This window comes from Agelaius tricolor, unplaced genomic scaffold (genome assembly GCF_023055355.1).
Source record: "Agelaius tricolor isolate 1412-34295 unplaced genomic scaffold, bAgeTri1.0.p SCAF_1, whole genome shotgun sequence".
Lineage (NCBI taxonomy): Eukaryota > Metazoa > Chordata > Aves > Passeriformes > Icteridae > Agelaius > Agelaius tricolor.
The window spans coordinates 9,012,523-9,031,238 of NW_027269261.1; the positions used below are offsets into that span (position 1 = coordinate 9,012,523).

At 39.6% G+C, this 18,716-nt stretch overlaps 1 protein-coding gene across 4 annotated transcripts in view; it reads right to left on the bottom strand.

Annotated features, from left to right (window-relative positions):
* The window catches only part of MACROD2 (mono-ADP ribosylhydrolase 2), an 850,774-nt gene that overhangs the window by 673,105 nt on the left and 158,953 nt on the right, over positions 1 to 18,716 (bottom strand). The gene's annotated exons all lie outside the window — the stretch shown is intronic.

Below are 18,716 nucleotides of genomic sequence, written 5' to 3' on the forward strand. Positions count from 1 at the left end.
AGTACTCTGGAGTTGATCCTGTCAAGGAAATTGCCTTCACAACATTCAGAATTCAATAAGGAAACAATAACTGTCATAAGGTCTCAGTTATTTTTCTTCTTCTAATACATTACCAACTCAATACATGATATGCATTTATGCAAGAAGGTTATTTTTAAAAGTTATATATTACATCCATTAAGCTTAATCAGTCATATGCAAAGCATCTCTGAAATCTGATATGATGAGTAAAAAAAAGCCACCAAATGCACCAAAGACCCATGGCAGGTAAGGCAGCAGACAGCAGCATGGGACAGAAATGAGCACACAGCTATCAGGGTAACATCTTCAACTTGGCCTAATTGGAGGCATAACTTCAAAGCAGAGGGAGCAGAATGACAGGTTTTTTACCATACAGTGAAATACAGTAATTGCTCTAATGCAGGGTGAAAGAAAATTAACAGAAATTGAAGTTGACTAACACATCCTGAGAAAAATCCATGAGAGAAGGTGTTTGGCCCAGAGTACTTCCTAAATGCTGCTGTATAAACTTCCATGTGGACTGAAGTTTAGGCTGCAGCTTTAAAAGAAGCCTAAACTCTGCAGTTGCCTGAGGACTCCACCAAAATTGCTTCTTGGTGGGAAAGTCAGACAACCACAACAAGAAAATGTAACTTAAAAGAATATCCCAAAAACCAAATGAACTCGTTTTTTAAGAATGGTCTCAAACACAACTACGCAAAGCACTTCCAGGTGAAATTTTTGCAAAAACAGCAGTTCACACTTTCCTGCCAATGAAATCCATACTTCTCATACCCATCCAGTAGTATTAATTTCAGCTAGACAAGAGCATCTATTTCGAAAGAAAAGAAAGAAAGCGATGAAGAAGGAGAAGGTTTCCTGCCAGTGCCTCAAGAAGGACAGTTAGAAGAACCTGTTTGATGAGGCTGATGTCATCCTTGGGAGGGAGAAGACGACAGACTTGTTGACTCAGAACCTGCAGTTTGCAGGGAAGGACTCAGAAAAGGCCAAAAGTGGATGGCCAGCACAGAAAGATCCATGGCCATGTTTTGTGTGTGCCCCTCTACAGAAACCATGCTCATTTCCCCCTCATTCCTCTCATTTTGGGAAACATCAGAAAAGCACAAGCCAGGAACAGTTTCATTCTAAAATAGGGTGATAAACTGTCACATGCACTACAAGGGGAAAGAGATTAATTAAGATTTGATCCATTTTGTGCATCAGTTTGTGATTTGTTCAACCACTTAAAAGTTGCCTTCTAGATCATTAAGGTATTTAACAATCTAGCTGTGCTGAAATATAAAGCAACAGGAACTTCCTTCAGCACAGAATAATGAGGACAAAAAAATTCAGGTCTACTAAAACCCATTCTTCATTACACAGTTTAGGCCATCTGTGTGGTTTGTAAATGCAACATTAAAGGGAATCAAAGTGCTGCAGTATATAATTAATCCATTTAAGTAGAATCATTATCAATATTTAAAAGCCTATGCAAAAGAAAGTAAGACGTGGTCCAAGGTTCTACGAGCACAATTATAAAAACAGTTTTGGTAGTAATTGTTGCAAAATAATTAGTGAAATTTATAAAACTCAGGCATCTTTCCAGTATCCCAAAGGAACTAGAATATGTTATCTGGAAAACAGCTTTTGTTGCTTTTGTCTTTTCAAAATTACAGCCAGCTCTGAACCTACCAAAGTCTACCTGTATCTTATGACCTTTTTCTTCTATTTTTAAAACATAGCTATGGTACTTACGGTGTGGCTATATATAAATGAAACTAGGTTTCATTTCAATATTTTGCTGCAAAAAACTGCCTAATATTTAACTTCTCCAAGAAAAATGTCGGACTGCAAAAAGCTTCATTAAAGCAACAGTTACCCTCTGAAAATGAAAACAAAAGGCAAGAAAAACTAATGTATTTCAGTCCCGAAACATTAATATTCAACATTCAGGCTTCAAATCAATTTTAAAAACCCTAATTTGTTATGAAATCAAAGACCACTGCTGGAAAGAAGCTACCTGGGGCCTTGTCCTGCCATTTCTCCATGGGGCTACCAGCAGGAAGAGTTTCCCTATGGTGCAGGCACATCCCACTCTGCCCCTGTTTTATTCCCAGGCAAGTCAAGCAAGGGTGGTCATGGCTCCAGCTGCAGGGAGACCTCACTGGGTGTATTTTCAAGTCAAAGCAGCACATGTCCACACCACTGTTTTTTCTTAGGGTAGTAACACTCATGAACAATCCATTAAAAAAAAAAAACAAGAAAAAAGGCACACCTGATGTCCTACAAAACAGAAACAGCCCTGGTGTTTTTGTTTGGTATGGTTTGGTTTTTTTCAGCTACACAGACAAGACTTTACTTGCAACTTTTGCCTCCAAGTTAGAGGAAGGCAAGCTGTTATTGCACTGTTTTTGCAAGAGCAGCCTGGAAGGAAGATTTTGACAATGAATTACAAGCTCCTGCAAGCAACTAGCGCAGACTTGTAGGAGCTGAAGAGCCTGCAAAGCACTGAAGTTGACTTTAAAATGTGTCCAACTGGGTGAGTGTAACATGCTCTGCACATGATCATGTTGCATCACCTCTCTAATGATCCTTTCTTTATATAGCCTGAAATTAGAAGCAGCTCCTACTGTGGTCTGTGGGAGCCACATTACAGAAGAAACAGAGGATCTGGTTATGTATTTTAAAGTCACGGGGGTGTTGTTTTCAAACACAGGCCCAAACTGTTCCTATAGGGCTAAATATTTGTATAACAACAGTCATGTGTTCCTTTGTAAGGGAAAGTGGAACTTAATAACCTCAGTATTTCAGTCAAACCAGAAATAATGCATTATGGTAAAATATGGACTGGACATCATACACTGCCTCTAATAATATTGTCCCAAGTATTTCTTTATCCTGCTGTCAAATATACTATCCATACTTTTTCTTAACTGTCTGTTTCAAAAAGCTATAGCCTAAAAAAAATCTGGAGAAGACCATAAAAGACAGTAAGAATAAAGTGTAGCCATCAACTTACTCTATCAGAGACATCAGAAACTTCCCCTTTTATGATAAAAGTAAGTCAGCTTAGTCAGATCGATCATCCTCTCCATTTTACTGCTCTTGGAACGTACAGTCCATGACACATCTTAAAATGGAGAAACATAAACTAAAGTTTGAAAAAAAAATACTGCTAGCTTACTGTTTTCACATTCTCTGAAAACTCTAAAAACGCTATTCAGGAACTTTAAAGAAAAGGAAGATCACAAATAATCAAAATGATGGGAAGGCCTGAAGATATTTTCAAAGGCATGACAGAGCCAAGAGCCCAGATGAAATCCCTGGCAATGACAGATTTTAGATTGTGTGGGACAATTCTTTGTTCCTGTCAGCTTGTGGAGGGTTTCTAATCTTTCCTAGCTGCAGATGCTCACAGTTTGTGATTTATCCCAACCACCATCAGCTCGAGCTGTGCTGTGTGGTTACTTCCCTAGCAAACAGTGCCCTGCACCCCATTTCCCTGGCCATCACCTGTGTGCCTGCCCTTTGTGCTCCCCATGGCTGCCTGAGTAATAAAGCAATGAGTTGATTTGTTAAACTCTTAAGATCTCTCTTTAACACTACAATTACAGGCACTTCTTAAAGATAAGGCAGATTAAAGCTATCACCCAAAAATCTGCAGTAAACAGGCAACGCTGTTATAAGGTTGTGCATTCTAGCAGGTAGTATCTGGAAGAAGCAGCATTAAGGCTTTGATGAAAAATTTACTGAGGTTATGCTGGACAAGGAGGTTTCATTTTCTGTGAAGCACAACAGGAGGGCAGGATGTTGCACTGTCAACACTGATAATGCCATGCAGACAGAAAAATAATCATCAAGCTGCAACTCCTAATCAATAACTTCATCATATAGGCACCAGTGGGTCATCCTTAGAATTTCATGTCCTTGCTTCCTGCTTATGCCACTGGTCAATTTAGATATGGAAATGTTGCCTGTATCAAGCAGGACACATGCCACCTTGTCATGTAGGGTGATTCCCAGTTAGGCAACATATTTCCATGGTCTAGATGAGCCAAGACTTCTGGATGCACAACACGTGTGGAAGACTGATCTCCCTCCAGAGCTGACGATGACAGGCAGGCACTGTCCGGTGGCAATGTGGGACATCTGTGTTTTGTGAACCCAAGACAGATGATATAAATTCACCCTCTGGTGGCCAAGATGCTTGTGGTTAATTTACCACCATCACCACAAGCACTTCCACCACAAATCCTTTCAGCCATAACCGCTACCCAAAACCGCAAGAATTGCTCATACTTGCTATTTTTGCTACTTTTTTTTTTTTCCATTGCTTCTAGTCACAGTGTGTCCACTAATTCAAGAGTAACATCAGCACATAAAACAAGTAATAGAACACATCTGCCCTTTGCCTAGGCCACAGCTCAATCAGAAGCTATTTTGTATAGCCTACAAAGTATTCTCACTGAGAGTTTCAATAAAAAGGACTGTGGCTTGTGAATCAGAGCTTAGGACTGAGAACAAGAGAGAAAAATCCTACAAACAATTTCTACATATAAATAAACCAAAGATAAATTGGAGAAAGCTGATTAATCACTTCAAAGTATGCTGCTCTTTTTTTGTGCTGTTACTGAGCATTTTTAAAGTGCTGCTTGAATAAGGACTTCTATGTTTTTGGTTTACCAATCTTTCTGTTAGGCAAAAAGGAAGACAAATACGTGTAGCTCAAAAACCCTGCTGGATGAACATTGGTTCAAAAACCACACTGGTCCAAGTTGAATCCTTTTTCTCCAAAATGCTGCAATATATACAGTCCATCTAGAGCAACTTTCTAATGCCTTGCAGTCAATGAGATGATATTTTAATGAGTTATTTTTCCTTCTATACTTTACCTCGAGGAAAAATAAAGATCTTAAGAAGCTCCAAGCTTTCACATAGACCATTTGAATCCAGGATTAGTATGTAACTCCCAGTGGTCTATTCCACGTCTAGGAAATATAAACAAGGATGGTATAATCTAATCTGTGCAGAGCAAACACTTCATTTCACTATTCTAATACTGCTAGAGTGATTTATGAGGCAGCTGAGTAATTCTGAAAAATGTACTAAGAAAACAAAGGCAAAATTAGGCAAAGTACAAACATTGTTTATATGAATACGGAGACCAGTAATGTCAAAGGATATCACAGGCATCTTATGCTACACATAAGCACATCTGTGAGGCAGGTAAAGTATGTTTTTATAGCTGTTCAGAAAAGAAAATGATGAATCATCTTTTATAGCTCTATATAAAATTACTTTTCTAGTGGCAATTAATAGAGAGAGGCCCCAGAACAGCAGTCACATGCTCTAACCATCAGGGAGAAATAAATTACATGACAATAAACCCTCCAAACTTTAGTGAATAGGGAGAATTCTGTTTTCTCATGAAAAGCAGCCACATCAATCCCACATTGTATATGCACATCAGCAAAGAGATGGCCCAGTGGAGCTAGAGAGGATCTGCTGTACCCAAAGTATCAGGCAGAGAGACTGCAGGTCAAAGCCCACATGACCAAATCCCCAGCACAAGTTTATGGTCATTATTAGCAGGAAAAGATGTCCTGATAATTTATCTCATGTATGCTGATAACATTTATCTCATAATGCTGATATCATTCCTACCAATATGTATAAAACCCACCAACAGTCCCAAAATGTTACCAGAGTATTTTAAAGGCAGCAAAATCCACAGTGATCTGGCTGGAATAAGGGACTGCACTGGAGTATGGCTCTGTTCTTCCCCCAAAGTCTCAGGCAGTCTTTTCTTTATACTTAAAACAAATTAAATCTACTGCAATTAATGATTATAGTTTTTCCTTCAATCAGCCCATACTCCTCTAGGAAATTAACTTAGCTATTAAAAGCCTAAAGGCTGGAGAGGAACCTAGTTAGATGAGTTTTACCTCCTCTGTATTGCCTGTGTAATCAAATGCAGTTTCCCCACCAGTTTAATTCTAATCAGTTTAATTACTGAAAATTACAATGAAAAAAAACCCCTTAATTCTTACACGAGAACAAAGGAGAAAAGCTACACTTGGTAGCAGAAGAGAACTGGGTGACTTTGATACTGCACATGAGGGAGAGATGACCAAAAATAAAGACAAATTCCAATATTCCTTAGACAACAGCTATCAGGCTGAGGAGGTGGAAATAGCAAGCTACAAGCCAAGAATAAAACTCAGCACAGACTACTTCCAAGATGTGAAGTTGTGGGGAGAGTTTATTACTTCAATATTGCAATGCCTTGATTATACAGGACTTGTGTAGATCCACTGAGTGTTAATCTGTATTTCCTACTCAGTCTTTTGGCCCTATATAAAAGTCTTTTTGCTGTAATATAAAAATACTGAGATGAAAGGTGTCTTAAGCAAGTCTTTTGGACACACATGGTGCTACATAGATACATTTAGAGAGAAAGTACATTTCCTTCACTTGATTTCCACAGCAAAGGTATTTCTTACTGCTATGAAACTCTGCATTTAAAAAGAAATTATTTCATGGTATGTTTCTCCTATCTCTTGCCACAAAAAAAACACCATTCTGATCAGATCAATGAAAGGCAATATAATGCCTTTATTTCTTCTGAAATACCCAAAACATAAACCAAGTCCATTCTTACATTGTATCTATTTCCCATTTCTCATTTTTCCTTTTGTCCATAATGGTTTTGCTGTCTACTTCACAATTCTAAGGACCTCAATCAAGGCCACTTTAAATCTTGTCCATCCAGATGACTAATCCCAGTAATCTCATTTAAACTGCTAGTTTACATTCTACTAATACTGCACAACCATCTAATCTGTGCAATGAAAGGGCAGGAGCAGGCTGGTGACTCTTACTAGAAGACACTGCAATCCCTGTGCAAGCAGAACTGCCATAAATCAAGGATTGGAGCTAGTAAAACAGATAGTGGCATTTTAAAGTCTAAAATACTGGAACAAGTTATTTTATTTTTGCTGAATTCACCAATCAGCCAGCCTTGCATTTTGCCATGTGCACTGCAGAAAAGAGAAATTCTGTCTCACCACAAAAAATGCAATCCTTCTCCAAGAAGGAAACTTGTTAAATCCAAGGCAAGTTTTTAACTAATTATGTGCACAATCTTTTACTAATGGAGACTGGGGGGAGGCAGAGGGTAGATAAAATACCACAGAAGTATTCAGAAGCATCCTGGAACATGCTCAGAAACACGGAAAGGTGAACTATACAGATCTTACCAACAGGCAAGCCATGCATGTTCCTAGAGAAATATGTCCTGTCTCTTACAAAAAGGCCACATGGCTGCAGGACAGCAGATGTGCTTCTCACAAAGTCCCCTTCTGTGCCAAGATGTCTGTAGCCATGAAGTCTTTCAGAAGTCCCTGAGTTTGTAAAGATCTGCAGAAAGCAGCAGTATCTCTCTGAGCAAACACACACCAAGCCTTTGTCTGAGCCCCTCCTGGAGGGGTTATTTAATCAAGGTTGAGATAGGAACTCCCAGGGTGGAGAAACCTCCTACTTACCTTAAATGCAAGTCACTTATTCACCACTTTTGTTCAAAAATGCCTGGCCTTGAACATTTTAAAGGCTGTAATGGGATCAAGCATATCTAAAAGAACAATAAATCTCAATCAAAGTTCAAACCAAGTTCTAAACTTAGATAAGGTGTCTGCACATATCCTTACACACTCCCAATTGTTTTATCCCAATCAGCTGAGAAGGTATTTTACAAAACCCTTTCCCAAGATTTTCCTAGACTTTCTTCTCTTAGAAGATGGGGAAAGCTACAGAGAAATACCTTGAAATTCCTGAAGGTTCTGACTTTTGAAGCAATCATTAAACATGCAGTGAAAAAATGGGGAAAGAACTTCAATATTCCAAAAGCATGGATCTACTAGCAGTAACTCCTTACTAGTTGATGGAAATTTTCTGCCCCATTCATGATAAAATTTGGTTCTCCTCTGGAAGATCAGCAGTTAGAAAACAGAGGAAGAAGAGAGGAACAGAGGAGAAATAAAAAGCAAACAAAACCAAAACATGCAACATAGACCGAAAAAAAAGAAACCCAAAGAAACAAACAAGCAAAAAAAACCTTGAAACCACACACACACACACACACACAAAAAAAAAAAAATACAGCCAAGAAACAACCACAAGAAAGCACACAAAGGCAAGACCATACAGTAAGATTTGCAAAAACTCTATCTCCTTTTTTTCTCCCAGAAGATACACCAATGTAGCTATACATTAAATTCACATTATTCATTTTAAGTACATGTTTAAAGAGCTATGGTTATAAAAGCTGCAACAGGTCCTACAAGAAACAGTACAAAAATCAGCTGTGAAAGGGACCCTTCAGCATGAGTCCCTTTCCTGTGACAAACTGACAAAGACTCCACACAAACTGCATCTCACATGGCAGGACCAGACAACTGCTAGAAAGGCAATTGCATGATGTGTTCCACCATTACTTGTTAAAATTAATCTTTAAAATAAAAACATTGTATTTGCTTGAGGCACATAAGATAGTTCTTTAAAATGAAGGAAAAGCAGCTGAATTGGAATTGAAGCAGTCCAGGTTAATTTACAGGATATTAACATCTACTCTATCGCTGCCATTTCATTGAAGCTGAGATCTGAAGTGTATAATGTCTGGTGCACAAAACAGACTTTCATAAAGACAAATTCACCTCCTGGTGGGTCCAAAGTATGCTTGAGAAGAATAAATGCACTTAACCTGCATTTCCTAGAGGATGCATTCTAGAGGATGTCCTTTTGGAGGTCTGAGTCCCTTTCACCTAACCTACAAAGCTCCCATGGGATCCAGCCAAAGCTCAGAGCTGCATGGAAAGCTCCCATGCCACAAATGCCACAAGGGTCACCACTGACAAAACAGCCAGGCTTAAAAAGATTAAATTCCCTAATCTGAGAAATGCCATTGAAGCAGAAGACCAGATAAGTCCTAAGAATAGTTTCAAAAAACAAATCTTGCAGCTCAGCAATTCCACTTTTTATGGTAAGGGATGTTACAACAGCTCCAGAGTGAATTCATATTTAAATAGAACTAAGTCCCCTCTTGCATCCTCCAAAACATCCATCACTGTAACTTCAGCCTTTTCATAATTTAAATGAATAATCTCCAGCGCCTAAGTAGATCTTTAGTCTGTTTTGACAGACAAAATTAATACCTTCTGCAGTTACTGTTGGAAAGTACTAGAAGGCCCAGTGATCAGATGCTTTGACCTCCCCCCTCCAGCCAGTTATTCATGCTGTCAGCCAACTTCTGCAAGTCTCTGTCCCCAGCAGCCTGGCCAGGAGCAGCCCAGCCCAGCCCAGCCCAGCCCAGCCCAGCCCTGCTACAAGAGAGAAATGTAGGGCTATTATTGAGGAGAAAAAAGTTCTATGCATCTTTATGTCAAAGATGGGTTATTTGGGTGTTCTGCTTATTTATTTAGGGGGAGTTTGTGTGATTCCTGGGGCTGTCCTGTGCAGGCTGTCCTGTGATTCCTTGTGGGTCCCTTCCAACTCAGAATATTCCATGCATTCTAGTTGCACTAGTTAATTTTAATCTACGCATAATTTTTGTCTTGAAACTTTTGACCTATACTGAGCCCTGAGATCTATGAAGGGTAAAAAAACAAGACAACCCAGAAAAGGCTCAATTCTCTGCTTTCCCAAATCTATCAGACTCCCTAGTCACACCCCACTTTTCTAGCCAGTAAAAGAAAATGAGTGCAGGAAGAGCAGTAATGTTTTGATATTGTTGCCATGGTGTAAAAGTATTATTCCATACAGGAACTTTCACTATGTTTGTTGTCAAAATCATATTCAACAGGTAAAGGCCAACAGTACAAGCATGGGAGGCATCAGACCCTGACAGCTGGCAGCCTTGAGCCTTGATAAAGACCCAGCCAGCTGGAACTGAATCGTGCATTACTCCTCAAGGTAATTGATAAAATGGCAAAATGTGTGATATTGGAAACTGGTAGTATTAATAAAAACAGGTTTTACCAATATTAATTAAGGTGCTTGGTAAATACATTAAGAATGCTTTATTAACATAATCTATTTAATAATGGACTACAACCATTTGTTAATGGTACTGAATTCACATGTGAAAGAATTTGGTTTAAAAAATACAGTGAAAAAGGATGACATGCTCCACTTTAACACACTGTTTAAAAAACTCACCAGAAGGAACAAAACCCATGAGAAAAGATGCAAGACCTTGTTTATTCATGGAATATCTTAAAGTCTGAGAACTATAAGAAAACTTGCTGCATCCCAAGGAAATCTTTTTTAAAAACTATCATCTTTCATTTTGTTATACAAGAAATACTTTGAGAATTTACTCAGCTGCAGTTAAAAAAGCTATAACTATAAATTCTGTATAGTATCATCTACTTATTAAATTCATCAAACTGAAAAAAATACTAATTTCTTTCAGTGAAAAAGAAAACTATTAAAACATACAGCAGCTTTAAAAACTTGCAGGAGCACATAGTTTTCCTCTGATATTCCTTTATTCTTTCTTTCATTTTATTCTTTTTATAAATGGCTGTATAGGTATCTCCAGAACATCGGGTTGAGATACTTTTATTACTATTCAGCTGCCTAATGATTTCACTTTCCATGATTTACACTTGGAAGAATGTAATAGCAAATACATGTAATGACAAAAAATGTTTGCTAAACCAGCCAAGTGCAACTAATGCTGCTGAAACCACACGGGCAGAAAGCAAATGGGGAATTGGTAAATGACAGTGTTTGGAAGATTAGATTCCACAGGATGTTCACAAATAATAATTTACCATAATGTGCTGCTCTCCTTGGTTCCCCAGGTAGCCATCAGTCTTCCTAGAAAGCAAGCTGGATGCAGCCACTGAACCTCCCATCCTGCAGAGCAAACTCCCTTTTTCCACTGGCTGTAAGAGGGATCCAGTCAGCTTTAGACCTACAGGCTTACAGCACTCTCACCATGCATATTCAGGGCTGCAAATCTGCATTCTGGAGAAGATTAAGAGACAGCTGGGAGCAATTTTCAAGATCTTAAAGCATAAGAGGCCCCAGTGGTTTGGGAGCAGATCAGCATGCTCACTCTGGTAGGATACAGTGAAACAACATGGTAGGGAAGCCCAGGCTCTCACCCACAGTAACACACACACACACACAAATCCAGTGCTAGAGCTGCAGTGAGTCCTTGGCAGAAGCACACAGCAGGTACAGCGGGAGGATCCCAGCACTTGGCAGATACTGTCACAAGGGGAAATGCATCAGAGACTGACCCCAACCAGGTGTGCCCCCACTTGCACAAGTTAAAGTCAGCTTGCATGACCATGAAGTTAGCAGCTGTACTTTCACATTGTTCATGGCATCTTTCTGTCCTGAGACTCCAGCGAGGGATTGTCTTCTACAGCCATTTCACCCTTCCATGACTACAGTTATGCTCAAATTGAGACAGTTGCCAAAAAAACTACAAGCTGCAGTATTTCATTGAAAGCAACCCTTTGGGAACTGCTAATTCTGAGCAAAGAAATAATCTTGAGCCCAAATGAGGCATTGTTATCAGGGGCAATAAGCACTATTTGTCCAAGATTTTCTACCAGAGACAAAGATGTTGCCTCCACAGTTTTCTTTCATCTTGTCTCAGCTCTCATGTCTCTGATATCCCACTCATGGTTTCCCTCCCCCTTGATCTAATCCCTACATTTCTCCCCTTTCCAAGGCTGTACGTTATGACATTTTCTCACAACCACATCATTTCCAGGTACTTCTCCTCTCTTTGGTTCCTCTCTCAGCTGCTTTCTACCTCTCCAGGTCTGTGTTGCCCAACCAGTTTATTTTTCTACACCCTTCAGCCCCCCCTCACTGCTCTCCTGAGCTGCCCTGTGCCCATTTGCTATCCAGCTTTCCACTGTGAGATGACATTTTGCCTTTCGGTTTCAGTGCATGCAGTTCCAGTAACCGGATTAAAGGGACTTAACTCAGAAAGAAGGCAAATATGTAAACAAGCAGCTATGAGATATAAGTACCTAACACAGGTTTCATTCAAGCAGCATGCATGTCTGAGAGAGCAACCCTTTTTTTTAATTGCCCCAATAAATATTGCCTGAAACTTCCCTTATTTTCTGTCTTTCGGGGTCATCCTTCAATAAAGACACCCCAAAACACTCCTGGGTAAGTCAAGAAAAAAACTCCAAATTAATTTATCAGGGCTCTCTCTTGAGAGGGAATGCAGCTGCTAACTGGAAAACCTTATCTGATAGCCTGGGAGTTAAAAGGTCACAGGAGACTAAGAAGTAGCTGACTGAAGAATAGCCATTATCTTTTCCGATGCATTATGGTAATTTTTTTCAATCAAAATCAAAGCTCTTAAGAATATTTTACTGGACACCACATTGATCGTTTAAAATTTGTGCTGTGGAGTCTTATAAACCTTGGCAATATAATTATGAAACTGCAAACAGAGATGTGTTGTGGAATCATGCTATTATTGAAAAACAAGTTTGTAAGACATAAATGGATATATATACATATATATATTCTTAAGATCAGATATTAAGGCATTTTTCAACAACAACTCAGATGTATAAGCAAAAAGTTTCACTTACCAAGACTCATCACAAATATTGAATTATTAAACAAACAACCTAAACTGGATATTGAATACCAAGCATTACCACAATGTGGAAAAACCCCTTGCTTCCCTTGAGACCGGACAATTTAATCAGCCTACAGGAAAGAAATACTGGAAAAGTTAAATTTAATGCTCAGTGAGTACTATTTTAACCTTCCTGTTTCAGCAAGATTTAAGATTTGTCTCAGAAGAGTTATCTCTTCTCAAATTAACTTTACCCTCCCCATCCTTTCTTCTACTTATTTATGCAATTAACAACAAATGAAGCTGCAAAATCCATATCGAAATTCCATTTCCACTGTAGTATGTCAAACAACAGCCCTCCTCTTGCCATTAACTGGAAACTACCTTTTAGATTAAAGCCCCAAGTTTTTCTATTTATGACCATTTGTCTCGATTTTTCTCCTATATTTTCATGATGGAATGCCCATGGCAACTTCTAGGTTCTAGCCACAGAACAGTGACAGAAGACAGTCCAGAATTAACGATGGAATTGGAGGCTTTACTACATAAATTAACCTGCCAGTGTCCTGCCACCTGCTCTGCAGGAACTCCTCGGGGTGAAGTTGAGCTCTGTAACTCTGTGCAGTTCAGATTTTAAGTGATGTTTAAACCAGAAGCTTAACGCTGTAATACATCATCTGGAAAGCATGTAGAGACTGAGCAGTTACATTTGAAAAATAATTCCATCTAACACTCCTTAAATAGGAAGGTAAAGCAAATGCACAGCGCTTAACAGTGCAGATCAAACCCTGCAGAAAACAGCATGTGCACAGTTTAGCTCCAGGAAGGAATATGGTCTCTTCAGCCACTCTAAACTACCTCCAAATGCCACGGCAGATCTGGTGTGTGGATGTCAGAAGAGCTTCAATACTCACGGGCCCACAAGCTCTTCTGAAGTAAAACATGAGCAGGTCTTACTAAGAGGAGCTCACAAATTGTAATTATGGGAGAAGCACTCTGTCTTGAAAGGGAAGTGCTCAGGAGGCTCAGTTCAAATGCACCAAAGTAGTTTTATTTCACATGGGTGGACATAAAATGGCTATTTTCTCCACAGTGGGGAGAAAAAATATATTTTCCCCTTATTTGTTCAGAAATAAAATTGTTGGGATACTCTCCACAAAATGCCACTTGTGAGGAAAACGAGACAGATTGGGAACAGCTTACACAAAGTGGAAAACTCGGCATTTTGACACGTGGCACAAGTCTGAGTGCAGCTTTCCTGCTGCTGACAGCAAGTCACGGAACAGCGTGTGCTAACTCCTGCTTTCCACAGCAGTGTCAGCCCTCCCCAACCAACCACGGCACCATGGACAGTACAGAAGTCATAGTTACAGAGCACTTGGCTTGTTTTCTCTGTGCTGTGTAGGATTTTGAAGGCCTGAGTCATTCCTTTTTAAAGTTTAGTCCTTCCTCAGCACTACCCTCGAATGGTAATTACTCCCCCATAGGGTTTGTGTGCTACCCATCAGGATGTGGAAAAGGTGATCAGAGCATCTCAAAACTAAAATGACAAAATATTGGCAAGCTCACTTATCCTGTTTTCTCCTTAATTTAATTAATTTTACATAGCAAAACACGGCAATCCCAAGCACCCTGGCCTCTGAAACACCAGCAATGCTCAAAGCCACAAAGAGCCATAATGAGGAACAAGCCATGCATAAAATGTTATCAGTGAAAGGCTCACCCAACCTTCAGCTCCACCTGCACCAAAAAGCACCAGGTTTAGTTAAATCTACAGAACAACTGATTTCACCCGCGTTCCAGGACTGCTGGGGAAAAAAAAAAAGCTTTAAAAGTTCAACTGCAGTTATTTTTCTTGTTGTCGTTCCAGCTTTACAGCATTGAACGAGGAAAACCTTTGGAGTACTTGAAGCACACACATCATTGCCCGTTTAACAAAACAAAAAGATGTCACTTGCATCTGGCAAAAACAAGGGTTAAATAAGTGGGAAGAAATAGCAAAGCATTAACTAAACACAGTGCTTTACACATAAAACCGCAGACAATTGAAGGCATTAGCTGGGTGAATTGCTGGCTGATAATAATATTGACTCCCAAAAAGCATGACTTTAAAGGCTATGAATTTCTAAACCACTGCCTCCAAGAGGCTTAGAAGGTCAAGGACCACTTCTCCAAGTACTACCACAACAGCCTCACCCTTGTCAATGGAAAACTTGCTGGTTGACTGATGAGCCTAAGGAAGAGATGTTCAGGCTAGGCCCAGTTTTCCAGAAAGAAAAAATACTGTGGGCAAAATAGGGGGTTTGGTGTTTTTGTTGGGCTTCTTTATTTAGATGAAGATACAGTGAAGGTGCATCTCTTTGAGTTGCTTAACCAAAAAATAATCCTATGGTAATATCCTCCCAGACAATTCCAAAAGGAATATAATTTCTAAGAATTTGCAAGCATCTTTATCTTAGCAGCCATGTCAGCCTTCCTAGGGAATGCCACTGCATTTTGGTATGTTTTGTTATGTTTCATTTGCATCTTTGCTTTCTCCTTTGACAAGGAGAGAAAAAACTTCTCCAAGGCAGGTGCTCCTCCTTTCTTCTACACCTGGGGTAATGAACTGGACTGAAGGATATATTTCAGAAGCTATGCCTGTAACAGTGGTCAAAAGCCTACTATTTAGAAGTACTTACAGTATTATTTAAGAAAGATTTTCTTGTTATTAATATAATGTACACACATAAAATAAGATAGTGGAATCCAACTTGGCTACTTAAATAATCAATTCACTTCACTGACTCATTATTTAAGAGTTTTTATATGAGTTATCAGCTAAATCACAATCACTGTAACTTTTTTCAGGATACCTCAGGATTATCCAAAGTGAAGTTCTGAAATTTGACAGAAATTAAGAGTGCAACTTACACACATAATTAGTTAAGAGTTTTCTACACTCCAACATCCAATGTTGGAAAATATGCCAGTTACTCTTAAATTCTAATTAAAAGGAGTAAACACTGATTGCCAGAGAATGTGCAACTTGTTTAACAGATATTCCCCCATACTTTCACAGCCACTGAAGATGATTATTCACACAGACAATTCTAGGAAATCTATTTCAGCATGCTTTATTATGGACTAAAACTGAACCCACACTCTGCAACAATGGAAAAATTGTTAACAACACTGCCTGTAGAGAGGGCTGGGTTTGTGTTTAAGACCCTAATTAGCTGGCTTTCCATCACACTATTTTTTGCTGTTGGCTTCAGTGCTATCAGTTGTAATTAAAAACATGAAGCATTACGACCCACCTCTACAAATCAATTCCTAAATCACTGCAATGTAAGTCATTGTCCAAGTATATATATCTTAAATATTACAAGTGTTGTCTAGGCTTCATAGGCAATCATAATTCTTCTCTGATTTTTCTTTCTAAAGCAGCCTTGCCTTTCCAATCCTGAAAATATAATACTTAATTGCCTGTGTCAGACTGAGTGTCTCTGCTGCTTCTGCCACTAGCTAGAAGTCTAAACAACTCCGTGGTCCTAACAGACTGTGGAGAAAACCCACCCAAAAACTGTCGCTTACAATTTAAGGGAATCACAGCCTTCTAAGTGCAACCACGTTGTCTGCTCCTCCACCAGGAAGAGAGAGCCCTGTGACAGCATCTAAGGACAAAGCAGATGACATTTTCATCCTTCATAAGTGCTGCTGAACCACTGTGTGCTGCCTCCAGGTCACAGTGGCCCAGAACAGAGGTTTTGTTCCCTTAATTAAGTGTGGTGAGGACCCAAGTAAACTCTGCAGCCTCCTCCCTGTCCTTTCCCCATGTTCATTGTTCAGACACACATTTCTGCAATATAAGGGCCAGGTCATGCTACTCTGTGCCTGTACAAGCAAGTGTGGACTCTACACACCTTCTTTAAAAATTCTAACTTACTACGACCCAAAAATTTTGCAAAACTCTGCAAATTTTGATGGAGTTTGATAGGATTTTTCATAATCATACTGTTTCAATATTCCAATGGCTGGACAAACGGAAGTTAAAGACCTCCATGCTCCCAGTTCCATAAACACTTCTTTGATTTACAGCCTCAGAAACTGAAAAAGAAAGATCCAAAAGCCTATTCTTTCAAGAAGAGAGGAAAGGAAATCAATATCTATTCTGCCTCTACAAATTCAAGTCCTCCAAAGACAGAGGGTCAGTATAATGAAGCAACTGACTGAAGTAAAAATGAGGCTCCATGTGCCATTTATTCCCAAAGATGATCCAGCATGCATACTTCATACTTTTCAGCAAGGCTTCTTTGACACTAATATGGAGGCTACTGGAGAGTTCCAAGTCCATGTTGCCTTGTACATACAACTTCTTACTGGACTGTGTTTTAACCTGCCCCCTGCAACTGCCTTTTCCACATCCTGCTTCCAGGAAACGAGTGCTCCTGCTGACAAGCTAATCTCAGCTAAAAAAGACAGGCTGCCACTTCGTACAGAAGCAGCACAACAAGATCTGAAAGGTCCTGCCCTCAGGAGAAGCACTCGTTCCTCCCCTTTCCATGCACCAGCCTGGGAGTGGAGCAGAGCAGCCCCAACCCCAGGGAAAGCGCTGATGCTGGCACAGGGCATGGAGAGCAGCGAGGCAGGAACTCAGGGGCACCAAACAGGGAGCAGGGAATGCAAGTCCTGAGAAAAACCAAGCACTGAGGTCTCCCACTCCCCTCCAGATGTTCCCACCTGTGCCTTTCGTGCTGGGCAAAGCATGGGATAAGAAACAGACTCTGTAATGCCTTTCAAGCCTCTGTAAGAGCACAAACTTAGAGGCCCTGCCCTATTCTTCCTTCCAGCACTTCTTTGTCTTCTTGTTGAAACTCAGCCTTCTTCTGCAGAGAGGGAAGAGACAATAGCCAGATATGACAGGTATGTGACTGGTCCACAGACTTCTTCCCCCATACCACCAAAGGATTCTTCTGATAGACTTTGTTTTCTGCCATTTGCTGGTTAGTTTTTGTAACTGACCTTTCACACATGTCAGATGGTGTTCTGGAAGAAAAGACCATAAGAACTGCAGTACTCTTTCAAAGCAAAGACCCACCAGGCCTAAGATCCTACTTCTAAAAGAGACATGAAAAGATGACCAAGAACAGGATAACCAAGCACAATATTCCCAAAAAGTTACTCTTATTAATACTCCACATACTTGCTTTTAGTTTCCAAATAATCCCCAGTGACTTTCTCATCCATGAACTCATCCAGCCTCTCCTTAAATCAAAAGCAACTGCAATACCATTTGGCAACAAGTTTCACATGCCTTGTACTCATTGCACAGCAAGTCTGGCTCCTGCACACTTTAAACCTGGCACTGGCTCTATTTATGCAGGTGTTAGAAGTTTTATTTTTTTATTACACTTCTTAATAACTTATTCAGAACGTAAAATGCTTACAGTCCTCAGCTTTACCAAGCTGTGTTCAACATAATGACATTACATCTGCCACTGTGCACACCAAAACCATTTCAGCCAACCATTTACACCATTAATAATTCACCTTTTTCACTCTTCACAAAGTTTGGGAAAGAGTGGTTTTATCTTAAGGCAAAATATTTACATTGCCAACAAGAAGGCTGTATGAAAGTTTGCTGTAGCATTGATTTCTCCAGTTGAGAGAGGTGGGGAGCATTCACAGCATTTTGGGTAGGTATATCCCTACCCAAAATTCCACAGAAATGAGCTCAGTAGACATTTTTGCTATGTGCCTTACATATAGTGATTACATTAAAGATATTTTCACATCTTTTCCATCTTCAGTTTTAACATAAGAGTTTGCTTTTCCTTTTCTAATTTGCAGATTGTCAATGGTACAGACCTTATCCTGGAAGACATCAGATGCAAAGTATGCAAATGGAAAGACCTCCAGAAATGCTCCACTTAAGGAAAGACAAGTGAGCCTGAAACACCTTCAGAAGAAAAAAGGCACTAAATGTAATCAGCTTAAATTCTTTCGGTACTTTTAAATTCATTAGTATTTCCAGGTAGTGCTACAAGTAATGCTGAAGGGCTCTTGGAGAACAGAGGATCTTGGGTAAAGCAAGTATTTGCTATAATTTGAT